Here is a 24,690-nt window from a genome sequence, read left to right on the forward strand (position 1 = left end):
AAAGCAACTCAGGGGCAAAATCTGTGCCACATGTTTAACCTCTTTACTTACTGCATCAATATTGGCTGGGATCTGGAGTCCCCAGGAGCAGAACCTCCCTCACATAAGAACATAAGAAAAGCCTCCTGGATCAGGCCAATGGCCTATCTAATCCAGCATCCTGTTCTCACAGTGGCCAGCCAGATGTTTGTGGGAAACGCAAAAGCAAAACCCACGTCCAAGAGCACTCTCCCTCTAGCAACTGGTATTCAGAGGCATGCTGCCTCCAAGAGTGGAGGTAGACCACCGTCATGGTGGCTGGTAGCCACAAATAGCCTTATCCTACATGAATAAGTTTAATCTTCTTATAAAGCCATTCCATAGTTTTCACGGAACTTCGAGCAGAGAAAACAGGAGGATGGTGGTCTTCAATTATTCGGCTTTCCCCCTGCAGAGGTAAACATCCAAAGGCTTCCTTGCTTCAGACAGCCATGCTGCCTCACGGATGGCAGGGGCAGGGCTGAGGGAGATATGTGTCGTGAAGACAGGGCCAAAACATGCTGGCTCTGCCTCCACAGTTGAAGGCAGGAATGCTTCTGAAAACCAGTTGCTGGAAGCTGCAGGAGGGCAGAGTGCTCTTGTGCTCAGGTCCTGCTTGCAAGTTTCCCACAGGCATGTGGGTAGCCACTGTGAGAATGGGATGCTGCGAGAACAGGGAACATTAGCCTGATCCAATATAATCTTATGTGCTTATATTCCTATCCTCATAGGCCAGGCATCCCCAAACTGTGGCCCTCCAGATGTTCTGACCTACAACTGCCACGATCCCTAGCTAACAGGACCAGTGGTCAGGGATGATGGGAATTGTAGTCCAAAACATCTGGAGGGCCGAAGTTTGGGGGTGCCTGTCATAGACTCTCTCCATGCTTTTCCTCTTCACATGAGTAACTGGTGAGGAGAGCTGGACTCACATTCTTAAATGCCTTGGCCATTTTATCTACTGACCTCCCATACACCATTGGATCATTTGTTCTTCTTTGGTGCAACTGCAGTTCCTGAATAATGAAACTCTCCCCCCCCCAATCCAAATGACACAAGTTAAATACAGGTATGCAAATATTACTGTTTTCATAGTATTTATACCAACCACAGGATTTTGAGCCTTTTAATACAGAAGTGTCATCACTCTGAAAGATTATCCATTAAGAATAAAGAAACAATACTATTTGATTATCAGTGTTGAATTTGCCAATTTATCATTCACGGATCATGCAGTAAGTTTTTTTTTTAAAAAAAATGATTAAATCTTTCCTGCCTCATTTGATTTTATTAGGATTAGCTGAAAGTTGAAAATATGTCTACTCAGAAGTAAGTCCCATTGAGCTTAGTGGAACTTACTTCCAGGTAAATTGGTACAGGATTGCAGCCAGAAATATTGAATGGGTAGAGGAAGTCACAATTAACTGTGTGAATGGCCAGACATCATCAAAACAAAGACATTTCAAATATTATTCTGGTATGTTTGCACTGAGCCTTTGTCAAACAATTGACTTGTAAAAAGCAAAACTTGACCACTAGTAATTGACAGTCAGATGGAAAGGCCTAAATTCCTTGAATAAATCATTCATTAAAGATCGTTTGCTCAGCTGCAGGCTGGCTTCTTCTACTGCTTCCAGCATTTTTCACTGTGCACCAATCACATTAGCCCAGCATAAAGCATTAGCTTGTGGAAAAACTAAGTTCATGGCATAGCAACAGATCCATCTCCACAATATTTAAGCAATAAATAAAGTGCACCTGCTACGATGGCTCGAACTGGGAAAGCAGCCTGACTAATGGACGGAGGCTAATCCTGCAGGGTGGAACAGGCCAGGTCCTCTTCGTTGCATGAGATGTGATGCTGAAGTAGCCAAAGCACTAAACTGTGCGCTAATGTGTCACACAACTGCAATGTGTCATATATGAAACATTCTACAACTTGCAATTGTTTGTGCTTCTAGCATCTTCAGGATCTTTGTCCAGATCTTAGAATCATGGAAATGTAGAGTTGGGAGTGACCCCGAGGATCATTTAGTCCAACCCCATCTCAGCTGAAGCATCTATGACAGATGGCCATCCAACTTCTGCCTAAAAACCTCAAAGGAAGGAGAGTCCACCACCTCTCATGGGAGTCCATTGCACAGTCGAACAGCTCTTACTGCCAGAAAGTTCTTCTTGATGTTTAGATGGAATCTTATTTCTTGTAACTTGAAGCCATTGGTTCAGGTCCTGCCCTCTAGAGTAGCAGAAAACAAGCTTGCTTCATCTTCCATTAGACAGTCCTTTAGATCAGGGGTCCCTGAATGGGCAGGATCGTTCGCGATTTGCAGCGTCTGCATCTGCACAGACACGATTTCTAGCGCTGCAAAAGTGAGTCCCCGCACCGCACTGTGCCGGGTTAGCACAGGACCCTGGGACTCGCTGAGCAGGCAGTTTGTGGGCCTGTTAAACCACCCCCGTGAGCCACTTGTGGCCCATGGGCCTTAGGTTGCCGACCCCTGCTTTAGATATTTGAAGATGGCTATCATATTGCATCTCAGTTTCCTCTTATCCAGTCTAAACATACCCAACTTCCTTAACAGTTCCTTTCATTTTACCAGTAGGAAGGAGTGTGAAGCACTGCCCTATACTCCTCCCTTTTTCTTTTCTTTTGGAAAAGCAGTTGTTAGTTAAGAGTTAGTCCAGTGCTCTCCAATGATCCTGAGCTAACTAAATATGTTGCTGGGCTTTTCTAATATGTCTTAATTATAGTTTCTCTTGTTCATAGGTGATGTCAGGAGGTGGTTTACTCACCTTAACAATTACCTGCTTTCCCTGTTATTCTACAAGAAAGCCATGTTGCTCCTTCTATGAAAGGTTCTCCTTGATTACAGCAAGAAAGGGGGGGGGCAATGCTTCTGAGCATGACTCTTTACTTTTATCTTGCTTCCTTTTTATTTTGCAAATTTATGAACTGTTTCACAGCCAGAAGCTACTGAAGTAGTGTATAATAAGATAAAATACAAAGATACTCAATAAACTAAAAACAGTAAAAACCATTTCCACAAATGTACAGTTCATGTTCCATAAAATGACTGGGTCACACTTCAGAGAAAGCCTTCTTAAGCAAAAACTATTTCAGGAATTGCCTAATCATCAAGGTGCTTGTCTCATTTCAGTTGCTAAGTGATGCTGTTATATACAGTTATTGAGGCACATTTGTGTGCATGAAAGGGTTAACCTGAGCCCTGAGTTCAAATTACCAGAATGGGTGTGGCTTAGCAGTACTAAGCAGCCTCTGCTCCCCACCTTCTCAGTCTTTTTCGCTTTATGCTTCCTGAAACAAGCAAGAAGCCATGCAGTCATGGCTTCCTAGAAGAGAACAATCTCCTCCAAAAGGGAGATTTTACAGCCTGCATCTTTGCTAATGCAAATATTCCATGGTCCTTTTGTAAGTAAGCCAAGTCCATTTCTTTTAAAGTCATTGGGAACCTTTTTTCATCTTCATTTTAATGGATGGAGATTTGTTTGCTGTAACTTCTGAAAACTCTGTAAGTAAAATATCCACTTATTTGCAAAGCTAAGTGCCTGTGATTTATTCTAGCCTAAGTGTTTTTGAGGAGAATGTTTATTTAAAGGTGGATGAGGGAAGATGCAAATCTAACCAAGTTTTAAGGTGATTAAACAATCACCTTTGTGCTAACTCTGCTTCAAAAGGGTAAGGATCTATCTCCCAAACCTTCCTCTCCAACAAGTGATTTCAGAGGGCTGGAGCTACAATGCTAAAAGCCTGGTTTCTAAGTGCACCAGTGAGATATGTGACACTTCCAGCAGCGCCCCATTTAAGGAACAGGGATACATGGAACAAGACAGTCCTTTAGGTAACCTGGACCTGAGAAACAAGGCCTTTTGGTTTTTGGGTAACCACTTTTCTTCAGGCTGACAGGGGAAAAGAAAACACAAGGTGGCCTACATAGTAGCATTTTGACTTGAAATCTAATGTTTCTTGTGGGTATGTAGATTTTTGGAAGCAACAAGATCTACTACTGAGGCACTTGGAGCCAGTTTATCAACCTGTGAGCCTCATATACTAACTCTGTTCCCAAAGAACAGAACATTAATCTAGAATGCAAGAAGAATCCCACCATTTCAAAAAAGATTCACCCCCCCTCCTTTTAGGCCTATGCTACTGGACTGAAGGGAAAAAAGACTCGGCATTTACCATTATTAGTAAGTTGGGCAGAGACATCGACTCAGGCTCTGAAGCTGCAGGAGGAAAAGAGCAAGAAGTTCACTGGTCTCTCTGCCGTCCTCTTGAAGGAGGAAGGAGTTGAACCCTGACTTCTGGGACTGAATGCCCCAAGAGAAATGTCAAGTTGAAGACCTTTCACTGTTGCAGACGCCTAACAGTGCCTTCTATTGTGTGACGCTATATCATCATTTTGTGAGAGATGTTGTGCAAAAGATGAACTTCCACAGCTACCAGCAAAAGTGCCCTCAGTGAGGAGTGAATAGTTTGGCTCCTGATTCGAGGCAATTATGCAAACGTTGGCAATTTCAATTAGGCTGATTAATCTCTTGGTTGCTGGCACTGTTTCTTATGCTGACATTTTTCACATGTGCTTTTCATATAGCCTGCAGATAAACATAAATGTCCATGACAATTCTTCACGTGTGTTTACAGACGTTTCCCCACTCTCCTAATGGGAAGCCATGGGACTGATTGCAGATGTTCACAAGTGCAGAGATTGTGACTGATGGGGATTTGGCCTGGAAATGTCACAAGGTGACCTCTACTCAACTGCTCCTGACGTCATCCTATACCTCTCAAGAGTTTAGTTGCAAGGCAAAGAAAGGGATGGTGGGCAGCCTTTAGCTCAGTGTTGCTCCTGTCTGATTCACAATGCCTGTCTTCGATCTCTTATAACACAGAGGACAGACAACCCAACCCAACTGCTAGGACTGGAGGGATCTGTTTATTTCACTTTTTCATGGGCTTGTTTACTGTCATTTCAAAATTAATTGTGATTTATTTATTTTTTAAGACACAAAATAATCACTTTTAAAACAAAGGTGCCATTGTACTCATGGGCAACATGTTGGTGACCCAGGAATGCTATTGATGATGAGCTATTGTCCAGAAAAAGTTGCCTCATATAATTACCTTATTTTTCAGTCTATAAGATGCCTCCATGTATAAGATGCCCACTATTTTAGGGGACTCAAATTTAAGAAAATGGGGGGGAGATGGCCCCATGTATAAGACATCCCCTAATTTTTCACATTATATTTTTTTGGGGGGGGGCTAGTCTTATACACAGAAAAATACGGTATCTTGCAAAATGTAAATTAGCTTTTGGGGTTATGTTACACCTGATCTTGTCACCCACTGAACATCTTTTGAAGGGGACCTCAGACCCTGATAAGTTGGGTAGGTTCATACATGGAAAGGCAGTCCTCAAAATATAGGGGTCTTTATAAACTTGTGCCATCTTCAATTTCCAGCTGTCACTCTTATCTGCCTCTCTCCCCTCCTCTGTCTATATTCATTAAAACTGAAAACTGCTCTTTCTCACACACATATCTGCAGAACTCTAGTCTCAGATCTCTATCCTTGCAGGTGAATTGCTGATTCAAGAATTATCAACCACCATTAAAGGAACATAAAGGTTCTTTTGTCAAATAATTGTCCCATCAGGTGAAACTTTAAGCAAAACCATAGCGATGGACCCAATTCATAGTCATCAAATGGCCAAACTCACACAATTATTAAACAAGGCTTTAGGCCTCTTGTAATTCCACAGCCCCATAACCAAAAAGCATTGCTTATATTAATTTCACTTTTGAATATACAGACAGGATATATAAGTCAAACACTTGACATTGTAGATGATATGAAATTCCTGCAAAGTGAGTTAACAATCATTCATAACATAATCTTTTCAACCAATTAAAAAAAAGAGGTTTTAGCTTCAGGGAAACACTTGCTTATACAGTACTTTCAGGGGTGGGGGAGATGAGGGGGTTGAGAAACTTTTTCGATGAAGCTATTATGCAATTGAATATGGTTTTGTTTAAATTGCAATGTTCTAAAGAAATATACAGACCCCAATGGAATGGAATGCTAGAGCAGCTTTGTGTCAGATCAGATGAAATCTGACCAGCGGTTTGTCTAGTGTGGTATTCTGCTTTTCCCAGCAGCCTATTTCAAAATGTGAAGAATGAGGTATACTCACAGGAGCCAGGTATCCTTACCTGAGTTCCTTTTCCAAGCTGCTGCATTTGGGCAAGTCACAGCAGTACTGTACTGCATGCTACTTCTACCTGGAGGCAAAAGTTCTCACAAACTGCACATCCAGGTGAGTGCAAACTGGACATGAAGCCATTGCCAGCTCCTGGCGGACCACGGTTCAAATCCCTACTCAGCCATGAAGTTCGCTGGGTGACCTTGGGCCAATCACTGTCTCTCAACCTAATCCACCACATAGGGTCATTGCAAGGATAAAATGGGGAGAAGGAGATCCCTGTAAGGCACCCCGGGTTCCTTGGATTGGAAATAATAATAATTATTATTTATACCCCACCCATCCTCTGGGTTTCCCAAGCCACTCTGCGTGGCTCCCAATATTAAAAACACGATTCAACATCAAACATTAAAAACTTCCCTAAACAGGGCTGCCTTCAGATGTCTTCTAAAGTCAGAAAGTTGTTTATTTCTTTGAAATCTGATGGGAGGGCGTTCCACAGGGCAGGCGCCACTACCGAGAAGGCCCTCTGCCTGGTTCCCTGTAGCTTTGCTTCTCGCAGTGAGAAGGCCCTCGGCGCTGGACTTCAGTGTCCAGGTTGAGTGATGGGACGCTCCTTCAGGTATACTGGCCGTTTAGGGCTTGAAAGGTCAGCACCAACACTTTCAATGGTGCTCACAAATATACTGGGAGCCAATGAAGCTCCTTTAGGACCGGTGTTATATGCTCTCAGCGGCCACTCCCAGTCACCAGTCTAGCTGCCGCATTCTGGATTAGTTGTAGTTTCCAGGTCACCTTCAAAGGTAGCCCCACATAGAGCGCATTGCAGTAGTTCAAGTGGGAGATCACCACTCTGGTGAGACAGTCTGCAGTCAGGTAGGGTCTCAGCCTGCATATCAGATGGAACTGGTAGACAGCTTCCCTGGATACAGAATTGACCTGCGCCTCCATGGACAGCTGTGAGTCCAAAAGGTGCAACAGAAACGAAAAATAAATACAGATAAAGTAAAAATGTGGCAAAGCAGGCCACTTGGTTTTGTACATTCTAATTCTTTAATCAAAAACCAGAAACAGCAGCAGCAGAATGAAAGCCCATTTCTGGTCAAAGCAAAGAGACTTTTCTATTTGTTAAGGAACCAAATTTATTTACCAATTAGTCAAGTCTTAGGAAGTATTAAATGAAAAACAAATGGACAAATGAAAAATGCAATACACAATACACTCATGTTAGGTGATATGCAGAAGAAGTGGGAGGCCGTTCCTAATCATCCTTCTCTGAACCGTCCACTTTGAACACCCACTAGCTATTTCATGACTCTTTTTATTATTCCAAGTCCCACACTGTAGCCACAGATGTTATTAATCTATTAAAATAAAATTCACAATTGATACTTGGACTCTCATGTCTGACATTGCCCTCTCAGATGCTTCAGTGTATGAGGTAATGTGTTTAAGATCCAGGGCATTTTTTCGTATTCATCTGTATTGGTTATTTCAGATTCTCCTGGCAAAGACATTTCCCGAACTCTGGACAATGCAAAACAACCAGGCAAGCGTTATACTGGAAAAACTGACTTAGTGTGCTCAGTCTCATTGAGTGCCTGTTTCATACATTAAATGGCTTTAATCATATAAACTTTTACTACGCAGCTTGGCAACAGGAACATAGAGGAATTGCATGTTACCAGTTTAATGCACTTAGAACTTTAAATGGCTTCCAATATATTTAGTCATGGCAATTCAAATGAGAATGCTCATATTTTAGGGAAGGCTTAGCAAAAAGAGATGATGTCATGCGAGTCAGCAGTACATTAAAATTACAAAGGAAAACATAATCACACATGAATCATGCAGCAAAGAGAAGTGTCCAAATTGGCATTCCACCCTTCAGTGGAAATTGCAGAGATTTACAAAGTGCAAAGGATCACTTTGCTCCTGAACATATTGTGACCAAGGGAGGCTTCAAATATTTATTTAAAACATTTCTGCTGCACCTTTCCTTATAAAGTCTTAATAATAATAATAATAATAATAATAATAATTTATTATTTATACACCGCCCATCCGGCTGGGCCTCCCCAGCCACTCTGGGCGGCTTCCAACAGAGATTACAATGCATTAAAACACCACACATTAAAAACTTCCCAAAACAGGGCTGCCTTCAGATGTTTTCTAAGTGTTAGGTAGTTGTTTATCTCTTTGACATCTGATGGGAGGGCATTCCACAGGGCGGGCGCCACTACCGAGAAGGCCCTCTGCCTGGTTCCCTGTAGCTTTGCTTCTCGCAGTGAGAAGGCCCTCGGCGCTGGACTTCAGTGTCCAGGTTGAATGATGGGGGTGGAGACGCTCCTTCAGGTATACTGGGCCAAGGCCGTTTAGGGCTTGAAAGGTCAGCACCAACACTTTCAATGGTGCTCACAAACATACTGGGAGCCAATGAAGCTCCTTTAGGACCAGTGTTATATAGTCTCAGCGGCTGCTCCCAGTCACCAGTCTAGCTGCCGCATTCTGGATTAGTTGTAGTTTCCGGGTCACCTTCAAAGGTAGCCCCATATAGAGTGCATTGCAGTAGTCCAAGCGGGAGATAACTAGAGTGGGAGTGATTGTTGAAGAATCATGAAAAAAATTAAAAAAACTTAATTTTTTTTTGCAGCAGAATAGGTAAATGATAAAAGGTTACCATTGAAACAAGTAGACCTCTTCCAGTGATAAAATCAGATCTTAAACCCTTTCACACCCCAAAAACCCTCCTAAAAAGAAAACAGTGGTGGCTGGTGGCCACTGGGATTGGTAGGGCAGAAGGCAGAGAGACCACCAACCAGTAGAACCAGAGCCAATCAGAAGTTTTGTCCCCATGCTCCTCCCTTGCTGAATTCTACGAAGGCAACATCAAGGGTAAGGAGGAGGAAGCTAGCAGTTAGGGCCACCCCATGGTCAGGTTGTAAGTAAGAAGGCAGGCAGGTGGAGGCAGACTGAAGTTGGTGGGAAATGCACAATTTGGCTCAACAATTTCGGTGGTCTCCCTAAAAAAAAGGCTCAACAACTTTCGGGGTGTCCTGGTTTTTACTTTTCAAATATGGCAACCCTAGAAATGAAGGTTTCAAGCATCCTAGGAGGAGACAAGATGAGCCTCCCTCAAGAACGAGTTCCAGAGTCTGAGTGAAGCCATTGAAAAGGCCTTCTTGCTGGTCCCAACTACTGTAGATATATTTCTGGAGACATTAGGACACACAGAAGGGCCTATGATAATGCTCTTAATAGGACAATGGGTTCAGATATTCTGATCCCAAGCAGTGAGGTAGAGATGGGGAGACTATGGCCCACCAGATGCTGATTCTGTTGGACTACAACTCCCATCAGCCCTGATCATTGGCCATGCTGCCAGGGGATGCTGGGAATTGGAGCCCACTACCTGGAGGGTCATGGGTTCCCTATTTCTGCTGCTTTGAACTGTGTTGCAAATAAAAGCCAGGACAGTTGTTTCAATAAGAGAGTTACCTACTCCTGATGTACATTGTACAGCTCCAGTTAGCAACATAGCCCACCGCAGACTGGATCAATTGCAGTTTCTGGACACTCTTTGAAGGCAACCTTACCCACAGCACATTACAATAGTTTAGACATGATGTAACCAGTTGTGTGTCATTCTGGCCAGGTCTGCAGTCTGCAGAAGTGGGTACAGTTGACTCATCAGCCTCAGTTGGACATAGGTGCTCTTGACTACATCTAACAACTGACCCCCAGGATCAAGACTAGTTCCAGAACCCACAATTTTCAAGGAGAATGTTCTGTTGACCTGCATCACATGTGTTCTGTCTGAAGTAAGCTTCAAGTTGTATATCCACATCCAGGCACTCCTCAGAACAAGATGAAAAGGAAACGTGGAACTGAGCATTATCCACATCTTGATGACAAAACCCCAATGATCCATCCAATAGGTTTCATGTGAATGTTAAACAGGATAGAGGCCAAGAAGGAACCTTATGGGTAGTAGGGCTAACTGCCAAAGTGTCCACCAAGAGTTCCCAAGAAAGACTAGAGCAGGGGTTCCCAACAAAATTTCCTCGAGGACCCCTCATCGAGCCGCTATTGTGACAAGGACCCCCATTAATTCCTAATCCTAAAATTAAAAAGTGAGAGCCAAATTAAGAGTCTTTTTATATTTTAAATTTATACATTTTTTACAGTTACAACAGAGTACTCCATCAGTATACAGTTAGTTTTAATTTTCAGTTCTTAATGAGATGAACCACTTTTTAACCAACGGTCCATTTTTAACTACGCGAACTGTAGCTTCTGCGAAAAACAACACTTTGTTTACAAACACTACTGTTTTGCAAAGAGGCAGCGCGCGCAACGGAGGAGGGAGTGGAATGGAGAAGACAGGGTACCTGCGCAGTAGCGCACAAATGAAGCCGACGCGCGCAAAGCATCTTGGGGAGGTGAGCGTTGGTAGAATGCGCGCGCTGCCTCTTTGCAAAACAGTAGTGTTTGTAAAGCGCCACCTAACGGCATACAGCAGAACTACTGCCTCTATCTAATTCTAGTTTTGAGCTAGACTCTGCTCATGCAGGAAGCGGCCAAAACAAAAAAATCTGTTATCATACGAAATATATTTAATATATTTTTTATTCTAATAGCATCTTGCGGACCCCTCTGGCATAGCTCGCGGACCCCTGGGGGTCCGTGGACCACCTGTTGGGAACCACTGGACTAGAGTAATCATAACACTACACTGAGTCTCCAAATCTCATCCCAGTCAGAAGGATACCAAGGTTGAAGCTATCAAAAACCACAGAGAAAGGCCCATTAGAACCAACACGGAAGCATTCCACTGCCTGGTTTAGATTACCTATTGGGCATCAATGTGGAACCTGTGTCCTTCCATATGTTTTTGGTATTCAACTTCTGTCAGCCCCTGATATGTGGTGAATGGTCAGGGATGTTGGAAGTTGTAATCCAGCAACATTTTGGAGACCACAGGTTTTGTATACTGTATGTAGAGTATCATAATATATCTTGGTGATGTCCCCCCCCAAAAAAAACATTAACCTGTTTCTCCTACAGATCTTCCATGGCCTGCCGTGCCCATAATCTGTGTCTACAAAAAGTTCATAAACTAAAAACCACTATTATTCCATTGTCACTACCACAGGAATTTATATAATTTCAGTTCTGAGAAAAACGTATCACAAAAACGCAATAAAATATTATAATATATGAGTTTGTTTTTCATTTTAAAAATCATCCAGCCACATTTAACTAAAAGGATTCTGTTTTTCTGGGGTTCCTTCATTTATTCTCCCAATCCTACAATGAACTCAAATGTAGGCTGAGCTTTATTTACAATATCTGGTGCCTAAATTAAAATGTTAAAGAATGCCATAAAAAGTTATATATATTTTTTTTAAGTGAAAGACTTCACTCTTGTGGCTAGGGAATTGATGTCAGCCGGAAAATGATTTCCCAGTGGTTTGGTTTTGTAGCAAAAGTCTTCAACTTTTATGTATATAGTCTTTGAAGTTAGAAATTGTTGTTAGACTATCAAATATTGTTTGAGGTGTCACTCATTTTTTCTTTTTGTTATGGGAATGGGATCTTAGCAGAGAATTATTGAGGCAGAAAATGAGCATGTGAGCGACACCGAAAAGAAAGGCGTTTATAGGGCATATACAAGGTGAATTGTTGTGGAACTTAAAACTGTCAATAAAATCTTGGTTAATTCTCTAAGCGTCTGGTTTCTTTTTGAAAAAAAAGGTAGGGTTAAGTCTCTAAGGATATCTGCTTGCATGTGTCATTTGCCGTGTGGATTCTTTTTTTTACGAAAAAAAAATCTTCCTGCTTGTGTGACCAGATTCTCTGGTTTGTGTAAGTCACACCCAAATGAGCAGTTGATCAGCCGCTAGTATGGCTTTGCCTCAGAATGGCTGCACTGACATTTCTATCCAGCATGATCTCCATAATCTCATCTCCAGTTCCCATTAGTGTGGATGTCCCTGGACTTGTGGTTCACTCTTGAATGATGGGAGAGAGATTGAAGGCGATCCTGCCATATTCGGCCTTTCCAAAATGATGCATGAACCAAAACACATCTATCCTTCAAAATCTGCATTGCACCAAATATTGCAATGTAAGGTAAAGGTAAAGGGACCCCTGACCATTAGGTCCAGTCGTGACCGACTCTGGGATTGCGTGCTCATCTCGCATTATTGGCCGAGGGAACCGGCGTATAGCTTCCAGGTCATGTGGCCAGCATGACCAAGCCACTTCTGGCGAACCAGAGCAGCACACGGAAACACCGTTTACCTTCCCGCTGTAGCGGTTCCTATTTATCTACTTGCATTTTGACGTGCTTTCAAACTGCTAGGTTGGCAGGAGCTGGGACCGAGCAACGGGAGCTCACCCCGTCACAGGGATTCGAACCGCCGACCTTCTGATCAGCAAGCCCTAGGCTCAGTGGTTTAACCCACAGCGCCACCTGGGTCCTATTGGCTAATATAGAATATGTATATGAGTGAAAATACCATACAGAAATGCATTCTGATAGAAATTGTTTTGCAAAAATGAGAGTATTAGACAAAGTTGCTTTCAAAAAATTGAATATTAGGAGAAAATCACACTAAAATGCCAAACCACCTCCCTGAGGCGGCAATTCCAGGGTCCCCCTCTTAAAGGAGTTATGTATAAATGGGTGTCACTGGCCATACACTGAAAGGTCGTCAGTAAACTACCCTGCCTGCAGGGATATGGGCTTGACTGCCTGCTACACTTATGTCTCGCAGAGCACCCCTATATCCCATTTACCCTGATGTGCCCCAGTTCCCCTGGCTGAAGGACTGGGAGGGATACACGCCCAAGGCCTAAGCCAAGGTCTTCCTACATTCGAAAGTTTAATAAAGTTGTGGCCTAATTTTAATTCTATATAATGTTGTCAGAGTCTTTATTCCTTCCTTATGATCCCTGGGGGTTGGGGCTGTCGCTGCCTGGTTACGCAATGGATGTGCTTGCCATTGAGATGGCAAGTCAAGCAGAGCACAGCATGGGGATGAACTCTAGTGTGAACACACCCTATTGCATCAGATGAACTGTTCTACAACACACACATAACAGAGTAAGATGAGGAGATTCTGGACTGTAACCTGGCAGACTGCAAGTTCTCCCCAATGTAAAAGTTCCCTGCATGTAATAAACTAGCACTTCAGAAACACACACTGAACCTTTCTCCCTAATGTGCTAGCTTTCTTCATCACGTAGGGAGTTTTGTTTTGTTATTCATAAATATGTTAAGTTAAAATGGTATAGCTTAAGAACTCTTCCGACTTTACTATCTCATTTCACGTAATTTGTAGAACAGTTCTCCTTGAAGACTATTTTTCATTCAGAACAACAGGTCATAAGTACAACCAATACAGCACAACTGACAAAGGCAAAGGGGTTCAAGTAGTTCTGAAGCCATTTGGGGACTAGGAATGAATCTGACTAGCATATATAGCCCAGTCCCAAACACTACCTGGAACGAGTCCCACTGCAATAAAGTAATATAGATCCAGCCTTTCTCAGGAGAACTGCGGATGAAATTGTAATTCCAGATCCTGATGTTCAGCGTAGAATTATTTTGGAGATGGCCCCAGAGAAAGAACAAGACAAAGGACCAAGGCAGTGGAGTAATATCTGTTATTGGATTATGTTCATTAAGGGACAAACCAACTTTTCTCACTTAGCGCTTCTCACTTGAGGCTTGACGGTTCTCTCTTAGAATCAAAGAGGAGGTTTACTGACAGCAAGAGACAAAGGTGGATCAGCGGTGGAGAACCCGTGGCCCTCCAAATGTTGCTGTCTACTATGGCTCCCATTGTCCCTCACCATTGGTCATGATGGCTGGGGCTGATGGGAGCTGGAGTCCCATAACAGTTGGAGGGTCACAGGTTACTCATCCCTAGCATAAACCACCAGGGCGACATGTGGACCAGGTGCTCCCTCTCCCCAGACCCAGGCATACACATACATACACTGGAATCAGGAAGGAAGCCCATGGATTCCAGAGCATCCAAACCCACATGGAATTTGGACTGGAGATGTAATGCTTCTGACATTGCCATGGCCTAAATTTTTAAGTCCTAGTGGCATTCTGGGTTATTGAAGGGCAGCATTGAAGCTGCCTTAAAAATGCATTATGGGCCAGCTTCATTTTTCTCATGGTGATATTTCTTCCTCTTTGGGCAGCACATTTACTAAAACTGGAATGATACAGAGACGATTAGCAGTAAGGACATGGTCAGGTTTTCAATATTTTTACATCTCAACTAGATCAGAGGACAGACAATAAAAAAGGGATGGGTGCCTTGAGATTAGCCCCCCTTTTCCTTTTCTGGAGGCAGCAGAAGAGAGTTGGGTACTGAACAACCTGCTTGTCTTGGGTGCAGATGGCTTTAATTGTCATTCCCAGATGTTCTGCCTCCTGAAGGTCACATTCACCTTGTGTAAATCTGGCTGAACCCTTCCAAGGAAGAGAGATCAGATATATGTGCATTCTATGCTAAGAAATGCAGCAAAGCAGCAACAGTCTTGTTTATTTAGAAGCAAATAGGACTGCCCAAGACACAAATTGATTTTAAAAACACACACACTATTGTTGTTGGAGAACAGTTTGTAGATCTTCTTAATCAACATTTGCTGAAAGGATTTCATCATCATCATCATCATCATCATCATCATTATTCCCTGGAAAGAAAAGTTAAAATTTGGTAAAAATGAGTTTCTAGTTTTGTTCAATTTATAGATGCCAAAAATCCCCTTCCCCCCAATTTTCATAATGCCACTGTGAAACTGGTCCCTATTGTTCCCATTTTACAGATGGAGAATTGAGAGTGCTAGTAGGCTTTCCAGGGCCACACGGTGCATTATTATTATTTCCACAGGAACCTTCACAACATAAAAATACAAAATGAGAACATAAATACATAATAAAACAAAAACAGAACATTAACCCCTCTCCCACAAACCCACAGAATGTTAATCAGCCAAAGGCTTGGTGATAGAGAAATGTTCTCACACGGTGCCTAAAGAGATGTAATGAAGGCACCAGGTGAGCCTCACTGGGGAGAGCATTCTACAAATGGGGAGCCACTGCAGAAAAACAGAACCAGTGGAGGCAGTGAAGGAGGTCCTGTGTGAGTGCCTGGAGGTGGTTGGAGGATGGATGGCAGCTAATGGATTAAGGTTGAATCCTGACAATACAGAAGTACTGTTCTTGGGGGAGGGGCGGGCTGGTATGGAGGACTCCCTGAATGGGGTAACTGTGCCCCTGAAGGACCAGGTGCACAGCCTGGGAGTCATTTTTGACTCACAGCTGTCCATGGAGGTGCAGGTCAATTCTGTGTCCAGGGTAGCTGTCTATCAGCTCCATCTGGTACGCAGGCTGAGACCCTACCTGCCTGCAGACTGTCTCGCCAGAGTGGTGAATGCTTTAATTATCTCCCGCTTGGACTACTGCAATGTGGGGCTACCTTTGAAGGTGACCCGGAAACTACAACTAATCCAGAACGCAGCAGCTAGACTGGTGACTGGGAGCGGCCGCTGAGACCATATAACACCGGTCCTGAAAGACCTACATTGGCTCCCAGTATGTTTCCGAGCACAATTCAAAGTGTTGGTGCTGACCTTTAAAGCCCTAAATGGCCTCGGCCCAGTATACCTGAAGGAGCGTCTCCACCTCCATTGTTCTGCCCGGACACTGAGGTCCAGCACCGAGGGCCTTCTGGCGGTTCCCTCACTGTGAGAAGCAAAGCTACAGGGAACCAGGCAGAGGCCTTCTCGGTTGTGGCGCCCGCCCTGTGGAACACCCTCCCATAAATGTCAAAAAGATAAACAACTACCTAACACTTAGAAAACATCTGAAGGCAGCCCTGTTTTGGGAAGTTTTTAATGTCTGACATTTTGATGTATTTTAATCTTTTTTGGAAGCCGCCCAGAGTGGCTGGGGAAACCATTTTGCCAATCCAGCAAAATTCCCACTGATGCCATTTTTACACCCAAAAACTAGGACATGTCAGGAATTTTCCTGGCATATGGCAAGCCCATGTTGTGCGATGTGTGTGGTGAGCATTACTAGGAAGTGCTCTGTCTTCTGCTCATTTGCAGACATGGGCTGTCTCTGAGCGGTCTCACTGTTCACACATTCCCAATGCAGGTGCTTGGGAACTTTCCCTTGTGTGTCAACAAGTAGGCCTCGTTGCCATGGTGATGCCAACTGAACTGGCTCTCCATGTCTGTCTTGCTGGTTTCTTTTCTCTCTGCTGGGCTGAGGCCGACTCAGCTGGCACCCAGACACTCCTGGATGGGGTTTGGATCGGACTTATTTTGTGCCAGCTTAATTTTCGCTAGTGTAACTTATTCTGGTTTCCCATGTTTAGGATTGCTCAGCCTGGCACCTTCCTACAAGTCCTGGAATTGGAACTGCTGATACAAAATGCCTCATGTTGAGCATCTTCAGTAACTGACGACTGTAACAAATACATTTCTTCTGTGATTCAAGTTCATTTGTGATTATAACTCTCCAATAATGAAATCTTTCTAGCTTTGATGACTTTCTGTATCACATTTGGGGACAAATAAACAAAAAGTGCACACAAACGGCAGTATGAATTTTACTGGAGAAATTACTAGAAATTCTAAACACGATTAAGGAAGAATTAAGGTGCCATTAACCAACTGCATAGAGTAATTCTGGACTAGGAAAAATTACAGACTGAGATACAGTACTTTGTAAACAGAGCCCATAAAAGGGATTGAAAATTTCTACAGATGGCATTTATTCTATTTACCTTTCTGGTACCCTGAAATATTTTATCATTCTTGCGCTGAAAGTTCAAAAATCTACTTTTTTATAAAGAAAAATGCCTGCATTGTTTATGATGGCTAATTGCTAATCTAAGAGACTTTGGGAAAGTGTTTAAAACTATGTCAGGCTTCCCCCAACCTGAAGTCATTTCTGGTCAGCGTACCTCAACAAAGATGATAACTTGAGACAAAGTGAGAAGCCGTAATGGCTTAAGGGTTTTTATGACAGTCCTGGCATTTTCGGAGCAGTTGGCGATTATGTGACTTTAGCTTCTCAGGAGGTTCTTATTCAACTTTCTTATTTAAGCAGCATTCTTCTCTCTGGCGGCATAAAGCACATTCACAGTACATACTTTCCCACAAAGTATTATGGGCAGTGCAGTTTACCCCTCAAAGAGTTACAGTTCCCAGCAACCCTTAACAAATCCACAGTGCCCAGGATTCTTTGAGGGGAAATTGTGCTTGAAAAGGGTAGTCAATATGAAGCCAGTCCTGTCAATCCTCATGCCCATCTGTTCTTATGAGCTTTTTCTTGCTGTCCTCAGTTCCCAGATTCCATTTTCTCAGACTTCGTTCATACCACACACATCCCATCAGACCCCTGATGCTCAGTGTCCTACCTCCTCTTCTCCTATCCCTCAGGCATCCTAAGTTCAACTCCTTTCCTCTCAGAATTTTTATCTTCTTGGACTTCCTTCCACTCAGCTGTCCCATTCTCTTAATGCCTTATAGAAATTCTGAACCTATGGCATCCCTATCCCTGTGCGGGTTTTTTTGCCCACCCAATTTTCTTTACACGCCATTCACCAAAGTTGGCCTGTTTGCAAATATTACTTTATCTACACTTCTGGCCTACTCCTCTTTAGGGATCTTCACAAGCATGGCAATAGAAAGCATGCCATTACTAATTTAACCCTAATTCCCATATTAAATGATCCTGGTCTTTCAATTTCCCTAGCATATAAAGTCTACAACTATTGCTGCAGGGAGGGGAAAAGGGCGCTAGAGGAAGACGCCTAGGCACAAAGAATTGAATAAACCCACAACAAAACTGTTCTGCTGCAGTGTTAAAAGAAAGAGAAGATATTTGGTGGCGGGGGGACTGCAGAAGAAACAGATGTGACTGCCAGAAGTTAAATACACATCTGTTAAGGATGCTCTTCTCATATGCAGGGTCAGAAAAATATGTACAAATGTAGCACCTCACTGATTGACAGAGAATCCTCAGTTCTGGCACTGTGAATCTTGTTTTCTTGACAGCACTTTGTTTTAAGGCTAGAGGCAGAAAAAATGTCTTATGCATGTCCTTAAACTGGAAGGCCCTTTGTTCAGGATACTTATACCATTTGCAGATAATGATGTGCATAGCAGTTTCAGCTGTCTGCATATGCATTTTTATGTTTTTTTATGACAGCTCTGCGTACTGAACTAAAAGGCCATTTAGAGCTGTCAGGAGCTGACAAGCATTACCCTTTACATTTACAATTCTGTTAGCATGCATTGTCAGGTGGGCTCACCATTCCACCGACATATGATTTCCTTTGAAACCCATGTATGACTTTAATTTAATACAGCAGTCTACCCCAAAAAGGAACCTTATTAAGATTTCCTTTTCCATTTATCTTTCACTTCTTCCCCCCCCCACACACCTTCTTTTATGTGTTTCTCTTCCCTCCACCCCCTTACTTCTCTCTCTCTCTTTCAAAAAACAATGTTCCTGGTAAGAGATACAAGGAGAAAAAGAAAGAGGAGCCCTTGCACACAACTAACTCCCTGTCTTGGAACATGGAAAAGAGCACCTGAGTTGTGTCATGATGTGGAATTGATTTTAGTCTCTTTGCTATTATTATGCTATGTCTATATAGGGATCCATCCTCTCTGTATAAGTATGTGTGTGAGGGGTGTAATTGCAAAATGTGCAATACTAATATTATATACATTATCTAATCACAACCCATAACAAGAAAAAAAAAGTACGTTGCTTTAATACCTGAGGTTAGCGTAGGATGTTACCAGGAAGGGTTGAAATATTTAAAGCTTAAGAAGCATCAGGTTTACATTACCGGATGATGCTACTATAATTGTGTTACATAAATATATGAAAATCATCGTTTAAAAAATTATTTCATTTTCCACAAACAGATAGGTACATATTCCTATTTGTAACAAAACGAAACACAAATAACAATTATAGAAAGGGGGGGGGAGAACAATCATGATAATCTTGTCAGGGAAACAATACCCTGCTGCCATAAATTTAAACTATTGTTCTTTTGAAGATTTTGAAGATTTTATTACAGGAGGTTTGGGATCCAGATTTCATCATCAGTTTTCCGTGCTGGCAGACAGGCAAGCATCACGTATTTCAAATGCTGGCATACCTTATTAGCAGCATTCACGGCAGCGTATCCTGTTTTGCCTCTTGAGGAGAAACGAAAAGTTCCGTCTTGCCCTGTTGCTGCTGCTGTTACCGCCACCACCTACCTGCTCCTGCCACCACTGACAAAAAAGTGGTGCCACCATTGGTGCTGATTTGGGGCAAGTTTCATTTCTTTCAATTATTCATTGCATTTATATCCCATGCCCTCCTCCAAGGAGCTCAAGGTCTGTACATGGTCCCTCCTCCTCCTCCTCCTCATTTAATCCCCCACAACAACCCTGTGAGGTGCAGGAGTGCCAGCTTGGCCCTTTGGCCATGGGCGCCAAGGGGCATGGGTGCCATGCAGCATGCATGGCCCCAGCACCAATTTTTGTGCATGCTCGGCCCCTTCATGGGGAATTTTGTGGGTGCTTGGGCACCCAGGGGCCCAGGGAGTTGGCACCTATGGTGAGGTAGCTTAGGCTAAGAGACAGTGACTGGTTCAAGCTTCTTGGCCAAGCTTCTTGGCCAAGTTGGGATTCTGTACCCTGATCTCCCAGAATGTAGTCTGACATTTCAACCATCACACCACACTGGCCCCCAGGTTGTCTCCAAGCCAGGAATTGCTTCAAGCGCCTTCAGACCATCAGCAAAGATGTTGGTTAGGATCGATCACATCAATTATATATTTGCCCTGCATTTGTAAAAGTCACACACGGTCTCCATAATTTGACACCCACCAAGAACAGTTCAACTGTGATATCTTTGTTTTCAGCTTGGTTAAATCCTGAAAGTTGCTCAAATAGAATACAACCCCATATGCTCATTGTTAATATTCACATTAGATATTATATTCACAGCACGCCTAGTAGGTTAGTAGGCAAAGCAAGCAAATAACAAGGTGAACCAGCAGAATGGCTTTGTCCAAAGCCACAGAGGAGGTCAGGAGCAGAACTGAAAATAGACCCCTACATCACTGGACCCCTAGTCCAGCAGTCTAGACAGCATGATATAACATTCAAGTGGCACTGAAGGAGCAGCATGCACATAACCCTTCTGATGTTATTATTGATTTATTGGTTAAACTTGTTTTTTTACAAGGCACAGGGAAAGTTGCATCCCCAAGGAGCCTGCGAATGACACAGTGAGGTCTAAATCCTGCTTCTTTTGAAAAGCAGGGAGATTGTCCAGTTGATTCTAAGAACTACTGTTAATCAAATTAATCAAATTATCCTGCTTGGTGTTTGAGAAGCACAACTAAAAAGAGGAAGCAAAGAAAAAAACAACAGGAAGATGTGCAGTGCATCATGTTTTTGCTTTGTTGTACTTTTGGTATAATGTCAGTTGGAGATGGGAAATGTATGGAAATCTTGATCATTTCCGTTTTGTTAGCTCCCTCCTGGACAATAACAGTGGAAGGATAAAAAGTGGGATCACAATTCACTCTGCTTATCAGCCCTTTAATGCTCAGAGGCCAGAGCCATTCTCAAAGACCCAAATGAAAGGATTTGTTAGATAACCCCAATAATGGCGCTGAAAAAGTTCTCCTTTGAAGACATTATGGCCAGTAGGATCAGCTCCATCACCTCAGACACCTATTCCATGTGTACAGCCATGTTAATTAGGGTGCCCTCTGCAGCTTAAGAGTATGTAGCTTAAGACTACTGCAATGCGCTCTATGTGGGGCTACCTTTGAAGGGGGCCCGAAACCTACAACTAATCCAGAATGCAGCAGTCTGGTGACTGGGAGCGGCTGCCAAGACCACATAACACCGGTCTTGAAAGACCTACATTGGCTCCCAGTATGTTTCCGAGCACAATTCAAAGTGCTGACCTTTAAAGCCCTAAACGGCCTCAGCCCAGTATACCTGAAGGAGTGTCTCCACCCCCATCGTTCTGCCCGGACACTGAGGTCCAGCGCTGGGGGCCTTCTGGTGGTTCCCTCATTGCAAGAAGCCAAGTTACAGGGAACCAGGCAGAGGGCCTTCTTGGTAGTGGCACCCGCCCTGTGGAACGCCCTCCCACCAGATGTCAAAGAGAAAAACAACTACCAGACTTTTAGAAGACATCTGAAGGCAGCCTTGTTTAGGGAAGCTTTTAATGTTTAATAGATTATTGTATTTTAATATCCTTCTGGAAGCTGCCCAGAGTGGCTGGTGAAACCCAGCCAGATGGGTGGGATATAAATAATAAATAATGATGATGATGATGTAGGGCCAAAGGGTGGGTACATGCATGATCAGCTGATGCCAACTGAAAGTGATCAAGTGAGAATATAAATACTCTGACTTATTTCAAAATTAGGATGCAATTTTTTTTAAAATAATTTTTATTAAGGATTTTCTTGGTTTACAAAGGTAGTACAATGTCTTATAATCTTTCCCATGCATCGTTTTTACACATTGAACTTGACTATTAAGACATTAGGAAGAAAAAGGGGGGGGAGAGGTAGGTGGGTGGGGTGGGGGTGCCGATGTTTCTATTTTCCTTGGTATGTGTAGGGGTTCAGTGTCAGCGTTGGTCCTGCAGGTTTTCTGTTGTTCGCTTGTGCTCCTTTGTTAGTGAGAGAGGTCGGGGGTTGGCTTAGGATGCGCTTGTTCGTTTGTGTTTGGCTGTGATGGTCTTTGGTTTCTTGTGTGAGTGGGGTGGGTGGGTGTTTTGTTTAGGATAGCCATATTGATTTGTATGCTGGTGGAGGGTTTTTGTCATTGTCTCGTTGGGCTGTGTAGGTGATGAAGGGGAACCATATTGGGGTGAAGGTGTCTTCTTCCGTTTGTCCCCGTGTCAGTTTCAGCTTACTGGTTAGTTTTTCTAGTAGGGCTGTTTCCCATACTACTTGATACCATTGATCCATGTTTACTCCTGACAGGTCTTTCCAGTTTCTGGTTATGATGGTTCTGGTTGCTGACAGTAGGTGGGTTATGAGTTCTTTGTATTGCGCATGGGCGTTGTTGTCTTGGAAGATGTTTAATAAGACCAGTTCCGGGGTGATTTCTAGCACTTGCTTAGTTATCTTACAGATTTCTCGTATGGTTGTTGTCCAGAATGATTGGATTTTGGGGCAATCCCACCACATGTGGAGGTATGTGCCTGTGGAGGTGCATCCTCTCCAGCATTTTGGTGAGGTTCCTGGGCGTATTAGTGCTAGTTTTCTTGGAGTTAAGTACCATCTGTAGGTAAGTTTCCGGGAGAGTTCTCTTCTTTTCGTTGATATGGATTTAAAGGGGGGTTTAGACCACATTCTGGTCCATTGGGTGGGGTTTATTTCATATCCTATGTCATCCTCCCATTGTTTTTTGATTGCGTCTAGGGGATTCGTGGGACTTTTGAGTAGTATTTTGTATATTGCGGATACCAGTCCTTTGTTGTGTCCCTTTGTCAGTAGGAGGAGATTTTCAAAGGCCGTTGGGGGTCTAGTTGCTGCTGGTTTTATTGCTGGGTTGTTTAGGAGAACCTGTATTTGGTTTTGTGCTAGCCAGGGTATTTCAATGTCTTCTAGTTTGTCCTGTATTTCTTGTGTTGTCAGGGGTTTGTTGTTTTTATAGAAGTCTGATAAGCGGTATAGTCTGATAAGCGGTATAGTTTTTATTTGGAGGTTTTGTGCTGCGTGGTGGAGTAGTGGGTGGTAGGCCAGGGGAATTAGTGGGGACGGGGTTGGGGATAGTTTGTCTATTTCTGATTTCCATGTTTTGAGCATGGTTTGTGTGTACCTGTTAAGCGTTGTGGGGATTTTTCTTAGCTTGTTTGGGAGGAATGGGTATGCTGTAGTGCTGATATTTTCGATTGTCTCCCTCTCAAGGTGTATCCATTGTTTAGTCTCATCTTCTAGTATATATGGTATTATATGGCATATTTGGTTGGCACTGTAATATGCTTGTATGTTGGGGATTCCCCAACCTCCTTCAGAGGTGGGGAGGTGCAGGAATTTGGTGCTCATTCTTGGTTTTTTGTGTGAGAAGATAAATGAGTGTAGTTTTTGCTGCCATTTGTGAAGTTGGGCTGGGGGAATCCAGATTGGGAGGGTTTGGAATAGGTAGGTTAGTTTCGGGAGGGTGTTCATTTTGATCATGGCTATTTTGTCTGAGAGGGTGAAGTTCATTTTGCTCCATCTCTTTAGGTCTTTGTTTATCTGCTGCCACAGGGGCTTGTAATTTTGGAGGTATAACTTGTTGAGGTTTTTGGTTATTTGTACCCCTAGATATCTAAACTTGGTGTGGCAGAGTTTTATCTTGGTGATGTTAGTGAGTTTTCTTTGAATGTGTGTGGGGGGTGTTGAAGCACATGGCTTCTGATTTTGTAAAGTTTACTCGTAGGCCCGACACCGTTGTGAATGTGTTGAGTTCCCTGATTAAGGAAGTTGCTGTGTTTAAGGGGTCTGGTGTTGTGACCATTAGATCATCAGCGAAAAGCCCTACTTTGTAGGTTTTGCCTTTTATTTCCACTCCCCTGATGTCTGTGGCTGCTCGGATTCGGATTGCTAGGGGTTCTAGAGCCAGGATAAAAAGGAAAGGAGACAGTGGGCATCCCTGTTTTGTGCCTCTTTGGATTGCTATGGTATTTGAGTCCATATTGTTGATTCTGCATTTTGCTGAGGCTTGGGAATATATTTGTTTAAGAGTTTGTAGGAAGTTGGGGCCAAATTTCATGTTGTTTAGTACCGCTAGTAGGTACTTCCATTCTAAGCAGTCGAACGCTTTGAGGATGTCTAGGGACATAATTGTTAGTGGGCATTTGGTTGTCTTGCTGTGCTCGATTAGGTTTAGTAGTTTCCTGATGGGGTCTGTAATATTGCGACCGGGGACGAAGCCGGTCTGGTCTGGGCCTATTAGTTTGGATAGGAAGATTTTTAGGCGATTGGCCAAGATTGATGTGAATATCTTGTAGTCTTGGTTTATTAGTGAGATTGGGCGGTATGATTCTGTTTGGAGGCTGTCCTTCAAGGGTTTCGGGATTGAAATTATTTTGGATTGGGTCCAGGTTTGGGGGATGGGTTCCCCTTTCATGATGTCGTTAAATAGACGTGTCATGTAGGGCATCAGGGGTTCTTTGAATTTCTTATAGAATTCTGTTGTGAAGCCGTCTGGGCCTGGGGCTTTGTGCGGTTTCAAGTTTTTGAGGACTTTGTCTATTTCTTCTGGGGTGATGGGGCTGTCCATGAATTCCTGTTCCTCATCGGTTAAGGAAGGCATGGTCAGTCCTGCTAGGAAGTTACTGATTTCCTTCTCTGATGGGCTATGAGACGTGTATAGT

This window comes from Zootoca vivipara, chromosome 2, assembly GCF_965207765.1.
Source record: "Zootoca vivipara chromosome 2, rZooViv2.hap1.1, whole genome shotgun sequence".
Classification (NCBI taxonomy): Eukaryota; Metazoa; Chordata; class Lepidosauria; order Squamata; family Lacertidae; genus Zootoca; species Zootoca vivipara.